General features: G+C 45.0%; 1 protein-coding gene across 3 annotated transcripts in view; it reads right to left on the reverse strand.

Annotated features, from left to right (window-relative positions):
- Positions 1-21,505, reverse strand: part of LOC126210051 (uncharacterized) — an 895,609-nt gene that overhangs the window by 559,711 nt on the left and 314,393 nt on the right. The window contains exon 1 of one of the 3 annotated variants that reach the window (XM_049939168.1): positions 16,050-16,251. The exons of the other annotated variants lie outside the window; for them this stretch is intronic. The gene's annotated coding sequence lies outside the window, so the exon portion shown is untranslated. Of the gene's footprint in view, positions 1-16,049; positions 16,252-21,505 lie in introns of those variants that run through there. 3 annotated transcript variants of the gene reach the window in all.

Below are 21,505 nucleotides of genomic sequence, written 5' to 3' on the forward strand. Positions count from 1 at the left end.
CCAGTACCTCGCCTCCTACCTTCCAAACTTTACAGAAGCTCTCCTGCGAACCTTGCCCGCGAAAGGCAAAGGTCCCGAGTTCGAGTCTCGGTCCGGCACACAGTTTTAATCTGCCAGGAAGCTTCATATCAGCGCACACTCCGCTGCAGAGTGAAAATCTCATTCTATTTGGCAATTCATTCCATGTTTGTAGTATGTTATCAATAAATATGAAGTTTTGAAATTACGCCGTCCTTTTTCAAACACACTGTATTTTACTTTCCTTAATAAATACACATACTACGACTACAGCAGCCTACCAGAACGTATTAAATGTCTTGCGAACAATACAGTCGGTTTGAAGAGTGGATTCGAGATTTATGCACTGATCGACTAGTTCTGCTCCATTAATGAAAATTGATGTTGCATAATTCATATTAGCAATGTAATTTCATAATGATGACATGTTTAAGAGATTGTATTGCATACAAAATTCCGAGAACAATAGGTGTCAGCTATAGAGAAAGCCGTATAATACACTGAACTAAGTCATGGGGCAGCGATACGCACAAATACACATGGCGCTAGTATCGCCTACTCAAGGGTAAAAGGGCAGTCATATGTAAACATGTGATACATGTGAAAAGCTTCCCGATGTGATAGTCGCCGCATGGCGGCAATTAACAGACTTTGAACGGGAATGAAAGTTGGAGCTACAAGCTTGGCACACTCCATTTCAGAAATCGTTAGGGAATTTCGATATCCACAGTGTCAAGCGAAATCCCTGAGCTAGCAGGACAGAGCGGCTGAGGTTATATTTGTGGAAATGGGCCAAAATAAGTTGCACTCAACATATAAACTTTATTTGTTAAAACACATAATCACACAAGCAAGAATCAAAACTCTCAAGGTTTTAACGAAAGGCCTTCTTTGATTTAATTTAGATCGGCTGAAGGCCACGTCGAAAATCCAAGGCACAAGGCCTAAGCAAGGAATTGAGGTACAGGAGTTCTTCTGGAGGTTTCACTTCTTTAGAAAAAAAGTTTTATCTTCAATATAAATAGGCTGAAATCCTTAGCTTAAAATTTTCCCATAGAACTAGGCTGAACGTCACACATTAATCAAGAACAGTGTTACAGCTTAAGGCCGAGACAAAGATTTTCAATGTTTAATCTATATAGGCTGAAAACTCGGCTGAAGGTCGCGTATCAGCAAAACAATTTAACGGATTAAGACATAGGAAGAAGAGCTTTCAATTTGAAATGGTCTTATCTTAAAATATTTCATGTAAAACTCGGCTGAAGGCCTCATACCAAACGAGAAACTATTCTTCTTTTTTTATGGTTTAAGGGGTAAGAAGAAAAACCTTGCAATTTTAATAATCTAAAACTCGGCCAAAGACCACACAGAGTACTTAAGACTAAAAAAGGAAATCACTATGTAAAACACAAGGCGCTCAGAAGGTTCCAAGTGTCGGCCTGGGAAAGTAACACTAACACACGTTTAGGTGAGACGGGCAGCCAGACCGATAACCTCTCTTAATCGGAAGGCAACCCAACCGAAAGCCGGCCGACGAAACAACCAACAAGATCAGTTTTGCTCCACCTGAGCAGGAAAACGACAACAGGATGTCAACAGCACAACATTCGGGATACTGGTGCCCAATCCAGCCAAGTCAGAACAAAACGCCCAAAGCTACCAACAACGCTTCAGCTGTCGAACTACACGCCGTGCTGGACAACATCAACACGACGAGGAAAATCCACTGCCGAAACCTACGTCAACGACCAGGACAGGTAACTGGGACGCCAACGGCCACAAGGTAGAAGATACCGCTGGTACACTTCATTAATGAAGAAATGAATTAAATTAAGTTAAACATCACACAGGAAGATGGCTGCGATTCTAGCCAACTTCAATGCACACACGTTGTTGCTTGTGGGAACGTCCCAGAAAGCAGCCACCAGGGTCAAACGAAGAGATGTGGTAGCAGTTGAGGCTTGATTGTAGGTTAAGTGTCCAGAATCGGTGAGCGACGAACTTCGTAACCCTCGCAAGAAGTGCCACACAACTGCAACCGCACGTGCACGCCGCCAGCGCCTCCGGCCTGACCTCGCACCACAGAGACTTCCTCGCTGCTCTGTCCCAACCAACGGACTCCCCAACACCCAGTAACGGTCGAGAGATCAAATACACGTCGGCGACGAGATGACCGATCGAACGACCAACCAATGGTCACAATGCTTTACAGGATCACTAGCACTGTCAGCAAATAACTGCATATTGCTGCCCAGCCGGTCTGCCAGATAATTTGTGGTTGTATATAGTAAATAATAGCGTCCTAGCACGCTTTCCTGCGGAGACCGTTACGAAAGCCTTGTAGCTTATGATCTCTCGCCGATCTATTACTTAAGCAGTCTTCGAGGCATTCACATATCTGGAGATCAGTTCCATATGCTCGTACCTTCGTTATCGCCACGAATTATTAAACTGAATAGCCAAAGAAACTGGTACACCTACCTAAAATCTTGTAGGGCCAACGCGAGCACGCAGAAGTGCCGCACCACGACGTAACATGGATTCCACTAATGTCTCAAGTACTGCTCGAGGGAACTGACAACATCAATCCTGTATGGCTGTTTGTAAATCCGTAAGAGTACGAGGGGTTGGAGACCTCTTCTGAACAGCACGTTGCAAGGCATCCCAGATATGCTCAATAATGTTCATGTCTGGGTTGTTTCGTGCCCAGCGGAAGTGTTTAAACTCACAAGAGTGTTCCTGGAGCCACTCTGTAACAATTATGGACATTTGGGGAGTGGCACTGTCTTGCTGGATTTGCTCGAGTCCGTCGGAACGCACAATGGACATCAATGGATGCAGGTGATCAGACAGGATACTTACGTACGTGTTCCCGTTCAGAGCCGTATACACACATATCACGGGTCCCATATCACTCCGATTGCACGCGCCCCACATCAATACAGAGCTTCAACAAGCTTGAACAGTTTCCTGCTGACATGCAGAGTCCATGGATTCATGAGGTTGTCTTGATACCCGTACACATCCATCCGCTCGATACAATTTGAAACGAGACTCGTCCGAGTAGGCAACATGTTTCTAGTCATCAACAGACCAATGTCGGTGTTGACGAGCCCAGGCGAGGCGTAAAGCCTTTTATCGTGCAGTCATCAAGGGTACACGAGTGCACCTTCGGCACGAAAGCCGATATCGATGATGTTTCGTTGAATGGTTCACACGCTGACACTTGTTGATGGCCTAGCATTGAAATCTGCAGCAGTTTGCCAAAAGGTTGCACTTCTGTCACGTTAACGATTCTCTTCAGTTGTCCCAGTTTCCGTTCTTGCAGGATCTTTTTTCCGCCCACATCGATGTCGGAGATTTGATGTTTTACCGGATTCCTGATAATCACGGTACACTAGTGAAATGTTCGTACAGGAGAATCCTCAAAAAATGGTTCAAATGACTCTGAGCACTATGGGACTTAACTTCTGAGGTCATCAGTCCCCTAGAACTTAGAACTACTTAAACCTAACTAACCTAAGGACATCACACACATCCATGCCCGAGGCAGGATTCGAACCTGCGACCGTAGCGGTCGCGCGGTTCCAGACTGAAGCGCCTAGAACCGCTCGGCCACCGCGGTCGGCTCAGAATCCTCACTTTATCGCTACCTCGGAGATGCTGTGTCGCAACGCTCGTTCGCCGACTATAACACTATTTTCAGACTCACTTAAATCTTGTTAACCTGCTATTGTCGCAGCAGTAACCGATCTAACAACTGCGCCAGATTCTTGTTTTCTTATACAGACGTTGCCCACCCCAGCGCCGTACTCTGCCTGTTCACATTTCTCTGTATTTGAATACGCATGCCTATACCAGTTTCTTTGGCGCTTCAGCGTAGAACACTGTACGATTTCCCTCATTCATTTGTGACTCACTGACATTGTAGTAAATGGATACCAAGTTTTTGCGTTTTGTTCTGTGACTACATTGACATCCATATTTTACAAACCACTGTGAATTCCCTGACAAGAGTGTAATAGCAATGATACACGGTACCACGACAGAATATACACTCCTGGAAATTGAAATAAGAACACCGTGAATTCATTGTCCCAGGAAGGGGAAACTTTATTGACACATTCCTGGGGTCAGATACATCACATGATCACACTGACAGAACCACAGGCACATAGACACAGGCAACAGAGCATGCACAATGTCGGCACTAGTACAGTGTATATCCACCTTTCGCAGCAATGCAGGCTGCTATTCTCCCATGGAGACGATCGTAGAGATGCTGGATGTCGTCCTGTGGAACGGCTTGCCATGCCATTTCCACCTGGTGCCTCAGTTGGACCAGCGTTCGTGCTGGACGTGCAGACCGCGTGAGACGACGCTTCATCCACTCCCAAACATGCTCAATGGGGGACAGATCCGGAGATCTTGCTGGCCAGGGTAGTTGACTTACACCTTCTAGAGCACGTTGGGTGGCACGGGATACATGCGGACGTGCATTGTCCTGTTGGAACAGCAAGTTCCCTTGCCGGTCTAGGAATGGTAGAACGATGGGTTCGATGACGGTTTGGATGTACCGTGCACTATTCAGTGTCCCCTCGACGATCACCAGTGGTGTACGGCCAGTGTAGGAGATCGCTCCCCACACCATGATGCCGGGTGTTGGGCCTGTGTGCCTCGGTCGTATGCAGTCCTGATTGTGGCGCTCACCTGCACGGCGCCAAACACGCATACGACCATCATTGGCACCAAGGCAGAAGCGACTCTCATCGCTGAAGACGACACGTCTCCATTCGTCCCTCCATTCACGCCTGTCGCGACACCACTGGAGGCGGGCTGCACGATGTTGGGGCGTGAGCGGAAGACGGCCTAACGGTGTGCGGGACCGTAGCCCAGCTTCATGGAGACGGTTGCGAATGGTCCTCGCCGATACCCCAGGAGCAACAGTGTCCCTAATTTGCTGGGAAGTGGCGGTGCGGTCCCCTACGGCACTGCGTAGGATCCTACGGTCTTGGCGTGCATCCGTGCGTCGCTGCGGTCCGGTCCCAGGTCGACGGGCACGTGCACCTTCCGCCGACCACTGGCGACAACATCGATGTACTGTGGAGACCTCACGCCCCACGTGTTGAGCAATTCGGCGGTACGTCCACCCGGCCTCCCGCATGCCCACTATACGCCCTCGCTCAAAGTCCGTCAACTGCACATACGGTTCACGTCCACGCTGTCGCGGCATGCTACCAGTGTTAAAGACTGCGATGGAGCTCCGTATGCCACGGAAAACTGGCTGACACTGACGGCGGCGGTGCACAAATGCTGCGCAGCTAGCGCCATTCGACGGCCAACACCGCGGTTCCTGGTGTGTCCGCTGTGCCGTGCGTGTGATCATTGCTTGTACAGCCCTCTCGCAGTGTCAGGAGCAAGTATGGTGGATCTGACACACCGGTGTCAATGTGTTCTTTTTTCCATTTCCAGGAGTGTAGTTAGATCTGTTCTCTGGAAATCAGCGCGTAAAGCGTGGCGGAGGGTTCTTCCCGTTGTAGCACGTAGTGAGGTTTCTTCACGTTCAGAGTTTGTTATGGAGCAAGGAAAAAAGAGACTGCATAAACGCTTCTGTGCGCGCTCTCCTAAATAGTTCGTGGTCTTTACGGGAGCTATACGCAAAGGACTGCAGTCTCTCCCTAGACCTCTCACTTAGCTCTTGTTGTCGACATTTCATACGTAGCCTTTTACGGGATGGTCTGCGTCTTCCAGTGTCAGCCAGGTCAGGTTTTTGAGTATCTCAGCGATGCCCTCCCGTGGCTCAAACACACCCGTGACCACTCGTGCTGCCCCGGTTTGTATGCGTTGAATATCCCTATTAGCTCTATTTGGTAGGGATTTCACACACTTGAATAATATTCTGTTCGCGATGCAGTACCTTACGAGCGGGCACAACTTGACTAGAAAACGGAATTGGTTGATAGGACATATGTAGAGACATTAAGAAATCATCGGTTTGGTAGTGGAGGCAAGTTTGGAGTGGGGGCGTGGGAACTGTTGAGCGCGACCGAGGCTTGAACACACTCTTCGTTTTGCGTTACAAAAGGTAAACTCTGCGTTGCCAAGTTCGCTGATGATAACCTTTATTCTCGATAGCCGGTTTCTGTGATCAATGTTACCATCTTCAGATCTCGACGGACAGGTTTCCTAAAATAGCAATAAAAGCGCTCTTTCTAGTGAATTGGCATGTGCGTAGCAGACTGGAAGACTGCATTGGCATCTGTTACCTACTTGCCATTTCGTGAGCAAAACACTTTTATTGCTAGTTTAAGAAATATGCAGTAAGCTGTCCCTCGAGATCTGAAGATGGTTACATTGATTGGTAGAACCGGTCATCAAGAACAAAGGTTATTATTATTAGCGAATTTGGCAACGAATTTTATCTTCTCTAATGTATCTCGCGGCTCAAAATGAGTAAACTGAAACTCTTACTCTTGTAGGCCTTAACTCCGTCCAGTACGTTGTTCACGGCAGTCAAAACTTGGTAAACTTATTTTATTTATCTTTGCGAACAGAGGCCCTTCTTGTCACCGCAGCCGTCAGTTACCCAAGGGAGAGAGAAGTTGTGGGCAACTCCTGATTGTGAATCGTGTAAACTTTGTTATGTGTTTTAACTGTTTTTGCTCCGTACTTCCCGACGCGGACGACGAGTCCAGCGTTTGGCTAGGCAAGCATGGGAAACCAAGTCTTAACAACAGAAGGCAGAATCAAATGGATTTAGGTTGCACTAGTTATGCAGAGACGAAGAAGCATACACAGAATGGACTAATATGGAGAGCTGCGTCAAACCAGTTTTCTGACTGAAGGTCACAACAACAAGAAGAATATAATGTCAATGCTTTACTGATTTCATTACTGACACTGCTCCTTGTTTTTTGTTGTCTGATGATGGCGGCTGCCGAAATGTCGTAATAAATAAAGACATTTTATTTAGGGATCTAGATGGTATTGTTCATAAAATATTCTGATGATCACCGATTTATATCAGTAGTTTGTTTCCTTTCTTAGCAATATCAATGTGTCACAAACGAGTATGGTAAAACTTACGTGCCGCACCTCCCCTTCATCCAACCCCCTGCATTCATCGCAGATTATATACGATCACGCACATCATATAGGGCAAAAAAACTCGTCGAATGCTTGGTTTTGGGGACCGACGATGGAAGCTTTCCACCTCTGAAGTTTTAAAAGTGGGGGCTAGACTTACTTCCGGTTTACAAGACCGGTGTTTTTTTTTTAAACTATTAAAACCAATGTTTATATTCTCTGTTTTTACTTCTTTGTTGGTATATTTTGCTGGTGTCTATGTTTTTTCTTCTAAACGTAAGCATTTATTAATGGTTCTTCTGAGATTGTGTCTGCTATCCAATACAGGTCGCCCGAATTCACCTTGCACTTCTTAGTGTTGATAAACGGGTAAATTGTGTTAAATATGGAGCGAATGCAAATACCGAGTTAAATTATAGTCCTGGTCTTTACCAACACCTTTATTTCGCATTCACATTCGTTGAGTCCGTCACAACCGAACACTCACGTTCCACCCTAATCTAGGCCACGGGATGAATATAAGTCGGTCACCCTAATCAATACATTGAAAGTATGAATTAAAAAGCTTAACGTGTTTTATTAAGTACACGATGTATTTCGGACCCTGTGGGTCCATCATCAGGTGTGATTTGTCTTTTTTTTCTCTTGCATGAGGTGAAATGCATATTCCGATCATGGAAAGGTTCGATGTTAGGTTATGAATTTCGTAAGTCAAATGCGGAAAATATGTGCAAAATAGTGGAAAAGGTGAACAGTGAAAACTTAGAACATAATCCAACAAATGCGTTTTTAACATTTTAGCACAATCATACAGTGTTTTCTCCATCTTTTTCGTACGTATCAATTCATTCAAGAGGCACATTTGCATACACGTTTGTAAACAATTCACAGATCCTTTTGTATATGGTGTGATCAAAGATGAATTTATTCGTAGTGCTAAAGATACAATTACTAAACAATTGTCATATGCAGGATATAACTTTAGAACAGGTCTTTAAAATTACTGAAATAACAGTTTCGCTGTTTTATGTCCTATGTCATCTTTCATTAATAACGATGGGTGCGTTATGCAGCACTCGTTGTGAAAGGGCCGATATATTCTAACAGTGTATGTCTGAGTAGTGTGTTCGCACTCATATGAATCCATGCATAGGTTGTTACATTTTAGTCATAACCTGGTGCAGAGGCTTTATGTTTCAGTGTTTCAACCTTTCTATAAGTTATTTGTTTTAAGATATAACTGCGTTGGTGTCTGTTAGACAGGCGCAATGTTCCCCGCCATGTTGATTTGCAGTGCGTCATCTAGTCCTACTTAGTTTCACGTGAGCTCCCGAGACCCACTGCACGGCGTCTATGCAGACGAGGCGCACGCCAGAGCTTAAGCCTTGGTGTTGAATAAGTACTTACAGGGTGTTTCAAAAATGACCGGTATATTTGAAACGGCAATAAAAACTAAACGAGCAGCGATAGAAATACACCGTTTGTTGCAATATGCTTGGGACAACAGTACATTTTCAGGCAGACAAACTTTCGAAATTACAGTAGTTACAATTTTCAACAACAGATGGCGCTGCGGTCTGGGAAACTCTATAGTACGATATTTTCCACATATTCACCATGCGTAGCAATAATATGGTGTAGTCTCTGAATGAAATTACCCGAAACCTTTGACAACGTGTCTGGCGGAATGGCTTCACATGCAGATGAGATGTACTGCTTCAGCTGTTCAATTGTTTCTGGATTCTGGCGGTACACCTGGTCTTTCAAGTGTCCCCACAGAAAGAAGTCACAGGGGTTCATGTCTGGCGAATAGGGAGGCCAATCCACGCCGCCTCCTGTATGTTTCGGATAGCCCAAAGCAATCACACGATCATCGAAATATTCATTCAGGAAATTAAAGACGTCGGCCGTGCGATGTGGCCGGGCACCATCTTGCATAAACCACGAGGTGTTCGCAGTGTCGTCTAAGGCAGTTTGTACCGCCACAAATTCACGAAGAATGTACAGATAGCGTGATGCAGAAATCGTTTCGGATCTGAAAAATGGGCCAATGATTCCTTTGGAAGAAATGGCGGCCCAGACCAGTACTTTTTGAGGATGCAGGGACGATGGGACTGCAACATGGGGCTTTTCGGTTCCCCATATGCGCCAGTTCTGTTTATTGACGAAGCCGTCCAGGTAAAAATAAGCTTCGTCAGTAAACCAAATGCTGCCCACATGCATATCGCCGTCATCGATCCTGTGCACTATATCGTTAGCGAATGTCTCTCGTGCAGCAATGGTAGCGGCGCTGAGGGGTTGCCGCGTTTGAATTTTGTATGGGTAGAGGTGTAAACTCTGGCGCATGAGACGATACGTGGACGTTGGCGTCATTTGGACCGCAGCTGCAACACGGCGAACGGAAACCCGAGGCCGCTGTCGGATCACCTGCTGCACTAGCTGCGCGTTGCCCTCTGTGGTTGCCGTACGCGGTCGCCCTACCTTTCCAGCACGTTCATCCGCCACGTTCCCAGTCCGTTGAAATTTTTCAAACAGATCCTTTATTGTATCGCTTTTCGGTCCTTTGGTTACATTAAACCTCCGTTGAAAACTTCGTCTTGTTGCAACAACACTGTGTTCTAGGCGGTGGAATTCCAACACCAGAAAAATCCTCTGTTCTAAGGAATAAACCATGTTGTCTACAGCACACTTGCACGTTGTGAACAGCACACGCTTACAGCAGAAAGACGACGTACAGAATGGCGCACCCACAAACTGCGTTGTCTTCTATATCTTTCACATCACTTGCAGCGCCATCTGTTGTTGAAAATTGTAACTACTGTAATTTCGAAAGTTTGTCCGCCTGAAAATGTACTGTTGTCCCAAGCATATTGCAACAAACGGTGTATTTCTATCGCTGCTCGTTTAGTTTTTATTGCCGTTTCAAATATACCGGTCATTTTTGAAACGCCCTGTATGTACCGCACTTTGAAAATGTGACTACGCCTATTCAGGCTGTTTTAGTTTTATTTCTAGACCATGCCCACTTCGACAAATTATGAAGAAGGCTCAATTATTTGGGATGAAACCTAGGTACAGGTTGGTTTCATTGCCGCAATCGAGGTTGATAGTTTTTATGTATTTTCTTATATACCGAAATAACTGTTTGTCGTATCCTGCCCACTCACCTAATATAGGGTGCCTAGGAAGCTGGTTTCTCGGATAGCTAAACAACAATTCAAGCAAATCTTATCAGTGGAGTTTATTACAGTAAGTTAAATGGACAATATTTAACTTTGCGTTTTCACAGAGAGGTGTCGCAAGCAACTGGCGACATGCAAATAATCAGTGACTTTTGGTATTGTTGTGTACATAGCTCCGCGTAGTCAGCGCGTACACAACTTTCCCACTAGAGCTCGCTGCTAAGCACAACAGTGCAGGCGCAGCGCTTGTCCATCTCTGCTCTACGAGATGGCGCTGTCATAGAGACGGACCAAATTCTGCTTCCGCCGATCCGCGTATTAATATGTAACGCAGCCAATGAGATTGCTGCTAACGTAGAACCATTTCTCCTCGCGGATCACACTCGCACAGTGATACCTGAACGCGCGAGGAATTATAACGAGTGTACAGGCCTCCGATTAGTCAGTCTGCATTAGTCTGCATTTGTTTGTACCAGTCTATAGTCAAGTTTCAGCCTGCACCTAATAAGATTATCATATTCCGGTACATAGCCATGAAGAGAAATGTATAGACACTTTGTCAAGTATCAGAGATATGTGAGAATAAGATTAACGTACCAAGACCAAAGGAACTTCAGATTGTCAATTGTAAATAGCCTCCAGAATAAAGTTAAGTAAGCTTTATGATTATTATTATTTTAATAAATGTGTGTGAAAATTAATCAAGTTCTCTTTAAAGTTGGTCACCGTCAATCTGCTACTCTAAGCGTGCAAGTGGCATTTCTATGGTCTGACCTAACGGCAAAAGATAAACACGCCACGATAAGACCACGAGACATATTGCTGACGCCTACTTCGCTAGAGCGACAAGTCAAATAATCTGATGGTGTGTGTACCGAAGGTCTTACAGTACGCACACCACAGGTATATAAAATATGAAAGCAAGCAAAATACAAAAGTTCATAAGTTGTGGCCAAAGCGTTTGGATGACGGCTCGTCTTCTAGTGCGGCCGCTGCTAGGCGGAGAGCGCCTATACTTTCTTCGTGTAGATGCCGCTCCCGTCGTGGTGTCGTCCTAGCCAGCGTACTACTGGCTGACGTCGTCTCACAGCCCTCTATGCTGCAACGTTCCAGCCCAACGTGCTGGCACTTGACTTTACGCCGGAACACTGTGGCTCGGGAAATCTGTCTCTTCATTTAACACAGATTCTCGTTTTTTTTTAAGTTTATGGAGGTATCTCTCCAGTTGTCCTAACCGATTCTGTGCCAAATGAGCAAACAAGTTTCGCAAGGCACAGTTACTTCCGTAGTTTTCAAGACCTATCCTACAGTTATTCCCTGCAAATGTCAATCGTTTAGTAACTGTATATTTAGCACTACGAATAAATTCATATTTGATCACACCATATACAAAGGCATCTGTGAAATGTTTAAAAGTGTGTCTCTTGAGTGAAGTGATATGTACGAAAAGGATGGAGACAAGACCGTATGTGGAACCGCGCGACCACTACGGTCGCAGGTTCGAATCCTGCCTCGGGCATGGATGTGTGTGATGTCCTTAGGTTGGTTAGGTTTCAGTAGTTCTACGTTCTAGGGGACTGATGACCTCAGGCGTTAAGTCTCATAGTGCTCAGAGCCATTTGAACCATTTTTGAAAGACTGTATAATGGTGCCAAAACGTTAAAAAAGCTTTTCTTGGACTGTGTGGTAAGTTTACACTGTTCATCTTTTGCACTATTTTACACATATTTTCCGCGTTTGACTTACGATATTCGTAACCTAATATCAAACATTTTCATGACAGGAATATGCATTTCACCACATTCAAGACAAAAAACAAAACACATATCAAGACAAATCACACCTGATGATGGACGCACAGGGTCCAAAATGCATCGTGTTCTTCATGAGAAAACGTTAAGCTGTGACTGAACATGTTTTTTAATTCATACTTTCGTTGTTGTTGTTATTGTGACCTTCAGTCCAGAGACTGGTTTGATGCAGCTATCCATGCTACTCTATCCTGTGCAAGCTTCTTCATCTCCCAGTACGTACTGCAGCCTACATCCTTCTGAATCTGTTTAGTGTATTCATCTCTTGGTCTCTCTCTACGATTTTTACCCTTCACCATGCCCTCCAGTACTAAATTGGTGAACCCTCGATGCCTCAGAACATGTCCTACCAACCGATCCCTTCTTCTAGTCAAGTTGTGCCACAAACTCCTCTTCTCCCCAGTTCTATTCTGTACCTCCTCATTAGTTACGTGATTTACCCATCTCACCTTCATCATTCTTCTGTAGCACCACATTTCGAAAGCTTCTATTCTCTTCTTGTCCAAACTATCTATCGTTCATACTTTCAGTGTATTGATTACAGTCACGTTTGAAGCTGCAAAATATGGATAAAACTGAATTCAGAGGAAAGTCCACTGGACCTAACGGGATACCAATTCGATTCTACACAGAGTACGCGAAATTACTTGCTCCCCTTCTAACAGCCGTGAACCGTAAGTCTCTAGAGGAACGGAAGGTTCCAAATGATTGGAAAAGAGCACAGGTAGTTCTAGTTTTCAAGAAGGGTCGTCGAGCAGACGCGCAAAACTATAGGCCTCTATCTCTGACATGGATCTGTTGTAGAATTTTAGAACATGTTTTTTTGATCGCGTAGCATGTCATTTCTGGAAACCCAGAATCTACTCTGTACGAATCAACATGGATAACGGAAACAGCGATCGTGTGAGGCCCAAGTAGTTTTATTTTTTCATGAGACCCAGAAAATATTAGATACAGGCTCCCAGGTAGATGCCATTCTCCTTGACTTCCGGAGGGCGTTCGATAGAGTTCCGCACTGTCGCCTGGTAAACAAAGTAAGAGCCTACGAAATATCAGACCAGCTGTGTGGCTGGATTGAAGAGTTTTTAGCAAACAGAAAACAGCATGTTGTTCTCAATGGAGTACGTCTATAGATGTTAAAGTAATCTCTGGCGTGCCACAGGGGAGTGTAATGGAACCATTCCTTTTCACAATTCACAATTTATATAAATGACCCAGTAGATAGTGTCGGGCCGGCCGTTGTGGCCAAGCGGTTCTAGGGGCTTCAGTCTGGAACCGCGCGACCGCTACAGTCGCAGGTTCGAATCCTGCCTCGGGTATGGATATGTGTGATGTCCTTAGGTTAGTTAGGTTTAAGTAGTTCCACGTTCTAGGGGACTGATGACCTCAGATGTTAAGTGCCATAGTGCTCAGAGCCATTTTTTTGATAGTGTCGGAAGTTCCATGCGGCTTTTCGCGGACAATGCTGTAGTATACAGAGAAGTTGCAGCATTAGAAAATTGCAGCGAAATGCAGGAAGATCTGCAACAGATAGGCACTTGGTGCAGGGAGTGACAACTGTCCCTTAACGTAGACAATACGTAGAAAGAGGATCCTTTATTGTATGATTATATGATAGCGGAACAAACACTGGTAGCAGTTACTTCTGTAAAATATCTGGGAGTATGCGTACAAAACGATTTGAAGTGGAATGATCATATAAAATTAATTGTTGGTAAGGCGGGTGCCAGGTTGAGATTCATTGGGAGAGTCCTTAGAAAACGTAGTCCATCAACAAAGGAGGTTGCTTACAAAACACTCGTTCGACCTATACTTGAGTATTGCTCACCAGTGTGGGATCCATACCAGGTCGGATTGACAGAGGAGATAGAGAAGATCCAAAGAAGAGCGGCGCGTTTCGTCACAGGGTTATCTGGTAAGCGTGATAGCGTTACGGAGATGTTTAACAAACTCAAGTGGCAGACTCTGCGAGAGAGGCGCATTGCATCGCGGTGTAGCTTGCTGTCCAGGTCTCGAGAGGATGCGTTTCTGGATGAGGTATCAAATATACAGGGTGTTACAAAAAGGTAACGGCCAAACTTTCTGGAAACATGCCTCACACTCAAAGAAAGAAAATATGTTATGTGGACATGTGTCCGGAAACGCTTACTTTCCATGTTAGAGCTCATTTTATTACTTCTCTTCAAATCACATTAATCATGGAATGGAAACACAGCAACAGAACCTACCAGCGTGACTTCAAACACTTTGTTACAAGAAATGTTCAAAATGTCCTCCGTTAGCGAGGATACATGCATCCACCCTCCGTCGCATGGTATCCCTGATGCGCTGATGCAGCCCTGGAGAATGGCGTATTGTATCACAGCCGTCCACGATACGAGCACGAAGAGTCTCTACATTTGGTACCGGGGTTGCGTAGACAAGAGCTTTCAAATACCCCCATAAATGAAAGTCAAGAGAGTTGAGGTCAGGAGAGCGTGGAGGCCATGGAATTGGTCCGCCTCTACCAATCCATCGGTCACCGAATCTGTTGTTGAGAAGCGTACGAACACCTCGACTGAAATGTGCCGGAGCTCCATCGCGCATGAACCACATGTTGTGTCGTACTTGTAAAGGCACATGTTCTAGCAGCACAGGTAGAGTATCCCGTATGAAATCATGATAACGTGCTCCATTGAGCGTAGGTGGAAGAACATGGTGCCCAATCAAGACATCACCAACAATGCCTGCCCAAACAAAAAATCTGTGTTGATGACGTGATTGCACAATTGAATGCGGATTCTCGCAGCCGACACGTGTTGATTGTGAAAATTTACAATTTGATCACGTTGGAATGAAGCCTCATCCGTAAAGAGAACATTTGCACTGAAATGAGGATTGATACATTGTTGGATGAACTATTCGAAGAAGTGTACCCGTGGAGGCCAATCGGCTGCTGATAGTGCCTGCACACGCTGCACATGGTACGGAAACAACTGGTTCTCCCGTAGCACTCTCCATACAGTGACGTGGTCAACGTTACCTTGTACAGCAGCAACTTCTCTGACGCTGACATTAGGGTTATCGTCAACTGCACGAAGAATTGCCTCGTCCATTGCAGGTGTCCTCGTCGTTCTAGGTCTTCCGCATTCGCGAGCACAGGAATGTTCCGTGCTCCCTAAGACGCCGATCAATTGCTTCGAACGTCTTCCTGTCGGGACACCTTCGTTCTGGAAATCTGCCTCGATACAAACGTACCGCGCCACGGCTATTGCCCCGTGCTAATCCATACATCAAATGGGCATCTGCCAACTCCGCATTTGTAAACATTGCAGCGACTGCAAAACTACGCTCGTGATGAAGACTAACCTGTTGGTGCTACGTACTGATGTGCTTGATGCTAGTACTGTAGAGCAATGAGTCGCATGTCAACACAAGCACCGAAGTCAACATTACCTTCCTTCAATTGGGCCAACTGGCGGTGAATCGAGGAAGTACAGTACATACTGACGAAACTAAAATGAGCTCTAAGATGGAAATTAAGCGTTTCCGGACACATGTCCACATAACATCTTTTCTTTATTTGTGTGTGAGGAATGTTTCCTGAAAGTTTGGTCGTACCTTTTTGTAACACTTTGTATTGCTTCCCCCTACTTTTACCTCCCGAGGAGATCACGAATGTAAAATTAGAGAAATTCGAGCGCGCACGGAGGCTTCCCGGCAGTCGTTCTTCCCCCGAACCATACGCGACTGGAACAGTAAAGGGAGGTAATGACAGTGGCACGTAAAGTGCCCTCCGCACACACCGTTGGGTGGCTTGCGTATAAATGTAGATGTAAAAAAGGCATCCTAATCAAGATTTCACTATAGGCTGGTGACGGGGTGTAGAGTAGTCGCTGTCACACTCCCGCCACGGTTCAGCTATTGGGCAGATAGTGACGCCTGCCCCGGCGGCGGCGGCGGCCTTGTTTACCTGCTGGTGTTCTCCTACGCGGGTCCAGGTTGCCTCATAGGTGACCCTCCCGCGGCGTTCCGGACCCTGGTATGCTGGGGCAGAGCGGCTGCACTATCTTTCGCAGCGGTGACACAGAAGCACTGGCCGAGCAGAACAGACGACGCACACCGAAGCGAACACACGCGGGCACACGAGAGGCGGTGCGACCACGCCAGCGAGACGCCACGCAGCGACTGGCCGCGCGCACCGCCGGAGAGGCACGCCGTGTCCCCCCCCCTCCCGCCCATCTCCTCTGCCACCACCCTTCCCCCCACACACCTTGAACGACTACCTACCTACCTACCTAGGCCACGCCGCAGAATCACGCTCTCCCGTACCCAGACTCCCTGCGGCTGCGGCTCGGTCCAGTGCACTTGGGAGACGAAGAGGAGGCCGCGGATCGCGAAGCGCGCGGGCCAGGTGGGACGCTGCAAAGAACTCCGGCGGCGCAGAGGCTGCCGCCCAGCTTCCGACGAGACGGCGGTGGGGGAGGTGTGTTTTGAACAGACCGGCAGGGGAGCCCGCGGAATAACGACTGGCTCTGGCTTACAACCCCGTACCGTAACCACATACTGGAGGATGCTGCCGTGGGGATGATCTGAAAACTTGTGGACCCCTAATGTTGTGGTCTTCAGTCCTGAGACTGGTTTGATGCAGCTCTCCATGCTACTCTACCCTGTGCAAGCTTCTTCATCTCCCAGTACCTACTGCAGCCTACATCCTTCTCAATCTGCTTACTGTATTCATCCCTTGGTCTCCCTCCAATACTAAATTGGTGGTGCCTCGATGTCTCAGAACATGTCCTACCAACCGATCCCTTCTTCTAGTCAAGTTGTGCCACAAACTCCTTGTGGTGTGCGTACTGTAAGAACTTCGGTACACACACCATCAGATTATTTGACTTGTCGCTCTAACGAAGTAGGCAAGTGTCAGCAATATGTCTCGTGGTCTTATTTTGGCGTGTTTATCTTCTGCCGTTAGGTCAGACGATAGAAATGCCACTTGCACGCTTAGAGTAGCAGATTGATGGTGACCAACTTTAAACAGAACTTGACTAATTTTCACACACATTTATTAAAATAATAAAAAATATACACACTACGTAACTTGATTCTGGATGCTGTTTACAATTGACAATCTGAAGTTCCTTTGGTCTTGGTACGTTAATCTTATTCTCACATCTCTCTGATACTTGACAAAGTGTCTATACATTTCTTTTCATGGCTGTGTACCGGAATATGATAATCTTATTAGGCGCACACTGAAACTTGACTATAGACTGGTACAGACTAATGCAGACTGGTACAGACGGGTGCGGACTAATGCAGACTAATCGGAGACCTGTACACTCGTTATAATACCTCGAGCGTTCAGGTATCACGGCGCGAGTGTGATCCGCGAGGAGAAAAGGTTCTACGTTAGCAGCAATCTCATTGGCTGCATTACATATTAATACGCGGATCGACGGAAGCAGAATTCAGTCCGTCTTTAAGACAGCGCCATCTCGTAGTGCGGAGACGGACGAGCGCTGCGCCTGCGTTGTTGTGCTTAGCGGGGCGCGCTCTAGTGGGAAAGTTGTGTACGCGCTGACTACGCGGAACTACGCACACAACACTCCTCTTCTCCAAAATGGCTCTGAGCACTATGGGACTCAACTGCTGTGGTCATAAGTCCCCTAGAACTTAGAACTACTTAAACCTAACTAACCTAAGGACATCACACACATCCATGCCCGAGGCAGGATTCGAACCTGCGACCGTAGCAGTCGCGCGGTTCCGGACTGCGCGCCTAGAACCGCGAGACCACCGCGGCCGGCTCCTCTTCTCCCAGATTCTGTTCAATACCTCCTCATTAGTTACGTGATCTACCCATCTAATCTTCAGCATTCTTCTGTAGCACCATATTTCGAAAGCTTCTACTCTCTTCTTGTCCAAACTATTCATCGTCCACATTTCACTTCCATGTATGGCTACACTCCATACAAATACTTTCAGAAACGACTTCCTGATATTTAAATCTATACTCGATGTTAACAAATTTCTCTTCTTCATAAACGCTTTCCTTTCCATTGCCAGTCTACATTTTATATCCTCTCTACTTCGACCATCAGCAGTTATTTTGCTTCCCAAATAGCAAAACTCATTTACTACTTTAAGTGTCTCATTTCCTAATCTAATTCCCTCAGCATCACCCGACTTAATTCCACTACATTCCATGATCCTCGTTTTGCTTTTGTTGATGTTCATCTTATATCCTCCTTTGAAGACACTGTCCATTCCGTTCAACTGCTCTTCCAAGACCTTTGCTGTCTCTGACAGAATTACAATGTCATCGGCGAATCTCAAAGTTTTCATTTCTTCTCCATGGGTTTTAATACCTACTCCGAATTTTTCTTTTGTTTCCTTTACTGCTCGCTCAATATACAGATTGAATAACATCGGGGAGAGGCTACAACCCTGTCTCACTCCCTTCCCAACCGCTGCTTCCCTTTCATGCCCCTCGACTCTTATAATTGCCATCTGGTTTCTGTACAAATTGGAAATAGCCTTTCGCTCCCTGTATTTTACCCCTCCCACCTTTAGAATTTGAAAGAGAATCTTCCACTCAACATTGTCAAAAGCTTTCTCTAAGTCTACAAATGATAGAAACGTAGGTTTGCCTTTCCTTAATCTTTCTTCTAAGATAAGGCGTAAGGTCAGTATTGCCTCACGTGTTCCAACATTTCTACGGAATCCAAACTCTTTAGCTACCCCAAAACATTCGCTTCTGGTGGTTTGATTCCGTGTAGTCGTGAAGTGTTTTGCTTACTGGTGTGCCAACCGTTCTTATTGCAGTCTAAAAAAAAATCACATTTCATTCGTAAGTGGACTTATTTAAGAGCTATTTTCTTATATATCGGGTGATCAAAAAGTCAGTATAAATTTGAAAACTGAATAAATTACGGAATAATGTATATAGAGAGGTACAAATGACACACATGCTTGGAATGACATGGGCTTTTATTAGGACCAAAAAAATACAAACGTTCAAAAAATGTCCGACAGATGGCGCTTCATCTGATCAGAATAGCAACAATTAGCATAACAAAGTAAGACAAAGCAAAGATGATGTTCTTTACAGGAAATTCTCAATATGTCCACCATCATATTAGAACAAATAAACCCTCGGTCACAAATATTAAGTCGAAATTGACCAGGTTTCGACGCTACTATGAACGTCGTTTTCAGAATTAAACTGACTATTCTAAAACACGTTAGGTATATAATACATTAATAAAATTAAAGTTTGTACTGACTGGAAAGAGATGCAGTAATTACAAGTCACATTTTAAAAAATCTAAGCCGGAAAGGCGACGTCATGAATAGTTGTAAAATAGTTAGTTTAATTCTGAAGACGACGCTCATAGTAGCGTCGAAACCTGGTCAATTTTGACTTAATATTTGTGACCGAGGGCTTATTTGTTCTAATATAATTCTGACACGGTCACTGAACCCTAGCAGCTATGTTCAAAAAATTTCCACCATCATTCCTCAACAATAGCTGTAGTCGAGGAATAATGTTGTGAACAGCACTGTAAAGCATGTCCGGAGTTATGGTGAGGCATTGGCGTCGGATGTTGTCTTTCAGCATTCCTAGAGATTTCGGTCGATCACGATACACTTGCGACTTCAGGTAACCCCAAAGCCAATAATCGCACGGACTGAGGTCTGGGGACCTGGGAGGCCAAGCATGACGAAAGTGGCGGCTGAGCACACCATCATCACCAAACGACGCGCGCAAGAGATCTTTCACGCGTCTAACAATATGGGGTGGAGCGCCATCCTGGATAAACTTCATAACGCTGAACTAGCACATTCCACATTCTGATAATACAGCTTCTCTCTCTCATTACAGCTCCTTTTATACACGATTGTCATGCGCAGTCCAGCACCATCTGTCGGACATTTTGTGAACTTCTTCTTTTTTTTTTTGTTCTAATAAATCCCCATGTCATTGCAAGCATGTGCGTCAATTTTTACCTCTCTATCTACATTATTCCATGGTTTATTAAGTTTTCAAATTTACACTGACTTATTGATCACCCAGTATACTTGAAATTCTGATGCACTGTAAAATTTTACAGTATGGTTCTATTTCTGTAATTTGACTTTAGATTTCCTATCAATCCAACGCGAAGAGCTCTCGGGGGGGGGGGGGGGGGGGGTGAGCGATACACTTGGTTTTCATTATTTGGTTGTTCCCAAGTAACTGAAAAGTCCTGGCAAGAAATATTCTGGAAATGGGGACTAATGTTTTAAAATGCAATAATTTAATATAAAAGTAATGTAACTACATGTAGTTAATTAAATCTTCAGTAAAATGTGTGGAACACCTGTTACAGTGGTTAAATTACAAGTTCTTAAAGGGTTACATATTTGTTAAAGCAAAGTTCCCTAGGTAAGTCCAGGCTATTTAGATCATTACATTAGTCACTGTGTTGTCGTGTTACCCTGTAAATTGCTGTTATTTGCCACCCTGAATGTCACTTGGTAGGTACAATTTATGAACAAAGCAGATGTGTAAACTACAATGGGCCTGACAATCTTAAATTCAGTTCTTTTCCTTCGTAATTTAACGAATCTTTCACTTTGTTGACATGACAGGTGGCTTGTTTATATCATCGCTGCATACATCTATGGGACACCAAGGAAATAAGGAAAGTTTCTTGCAAACTTGAACATTTAATATTTGCATTTGACTTGAAAATGCAACAAATACAAATCGGTGCCTCTAAACTATCAATAATTGCTTTTGTAGTTCTAGCTTTATCACTTATCGACACAAACATAATGAAAGTGAATAGAAATGGATTACGAAAGCACGCTTTTCGTAGCGCGTACTTCTCCGTCATTCGAAGTGTATAAACAAAAAGGAATTACAGTACTGAGGCCAGAAGCGTCATATTTTCGTGTCGTACTACTGTATCGAATACGCATTTAAGGCCAGAAAAACGTTTGTAGTTGCGTTCCTTATGCTGTGTTACTCACTAAAACAGTGTAACATTTACTATATAAAACAAATATCGCGTGCACACGACAGAAATAACGATCAAGAAGCAATTGTAAACACTCGTCAGCTAATGTTTTGGGGGGTCCAAGATGGCGGTAGGCGCCGCCCACTGGCTTCAAAACAACGTACAGCGTAAGCCTGTAGCGCCATCTCCCCTTATTCTACCTCCATGTTTTGAATAGACCTGCAGGGGAGCCCGCGAAATAACGACTGGTTTTGGCTTACGACCCCGTACCATTACCACATACTGGACGATGCTGCCGTGGGGATGATCTGAAAACTTTTGGACCCCTAATAGTGAAAATAAAAAATTCTGAAATAATTTTTATAGCTTCAGTCACTTTTTACTGATATTTATTACCGCGACGCGTTTCGGCAGCGTGCAA

Source organism: Schistocerca nitens, chromosome 10 (assembly GCF_023898315.1).
Source record: "Schistocerca nitens isolate TAMUIC-IGC-003100 chromosome 10, iqSchNite1.1, whole genome shotgun sequence".
Classification (NCBI taxonomy): domain Eukaryota; kingdom Metazoa; phylum Arthropoda; class Insecta; order Orthoptera; family Acrididae; genus Schistocerca; species Schistocerca nitens.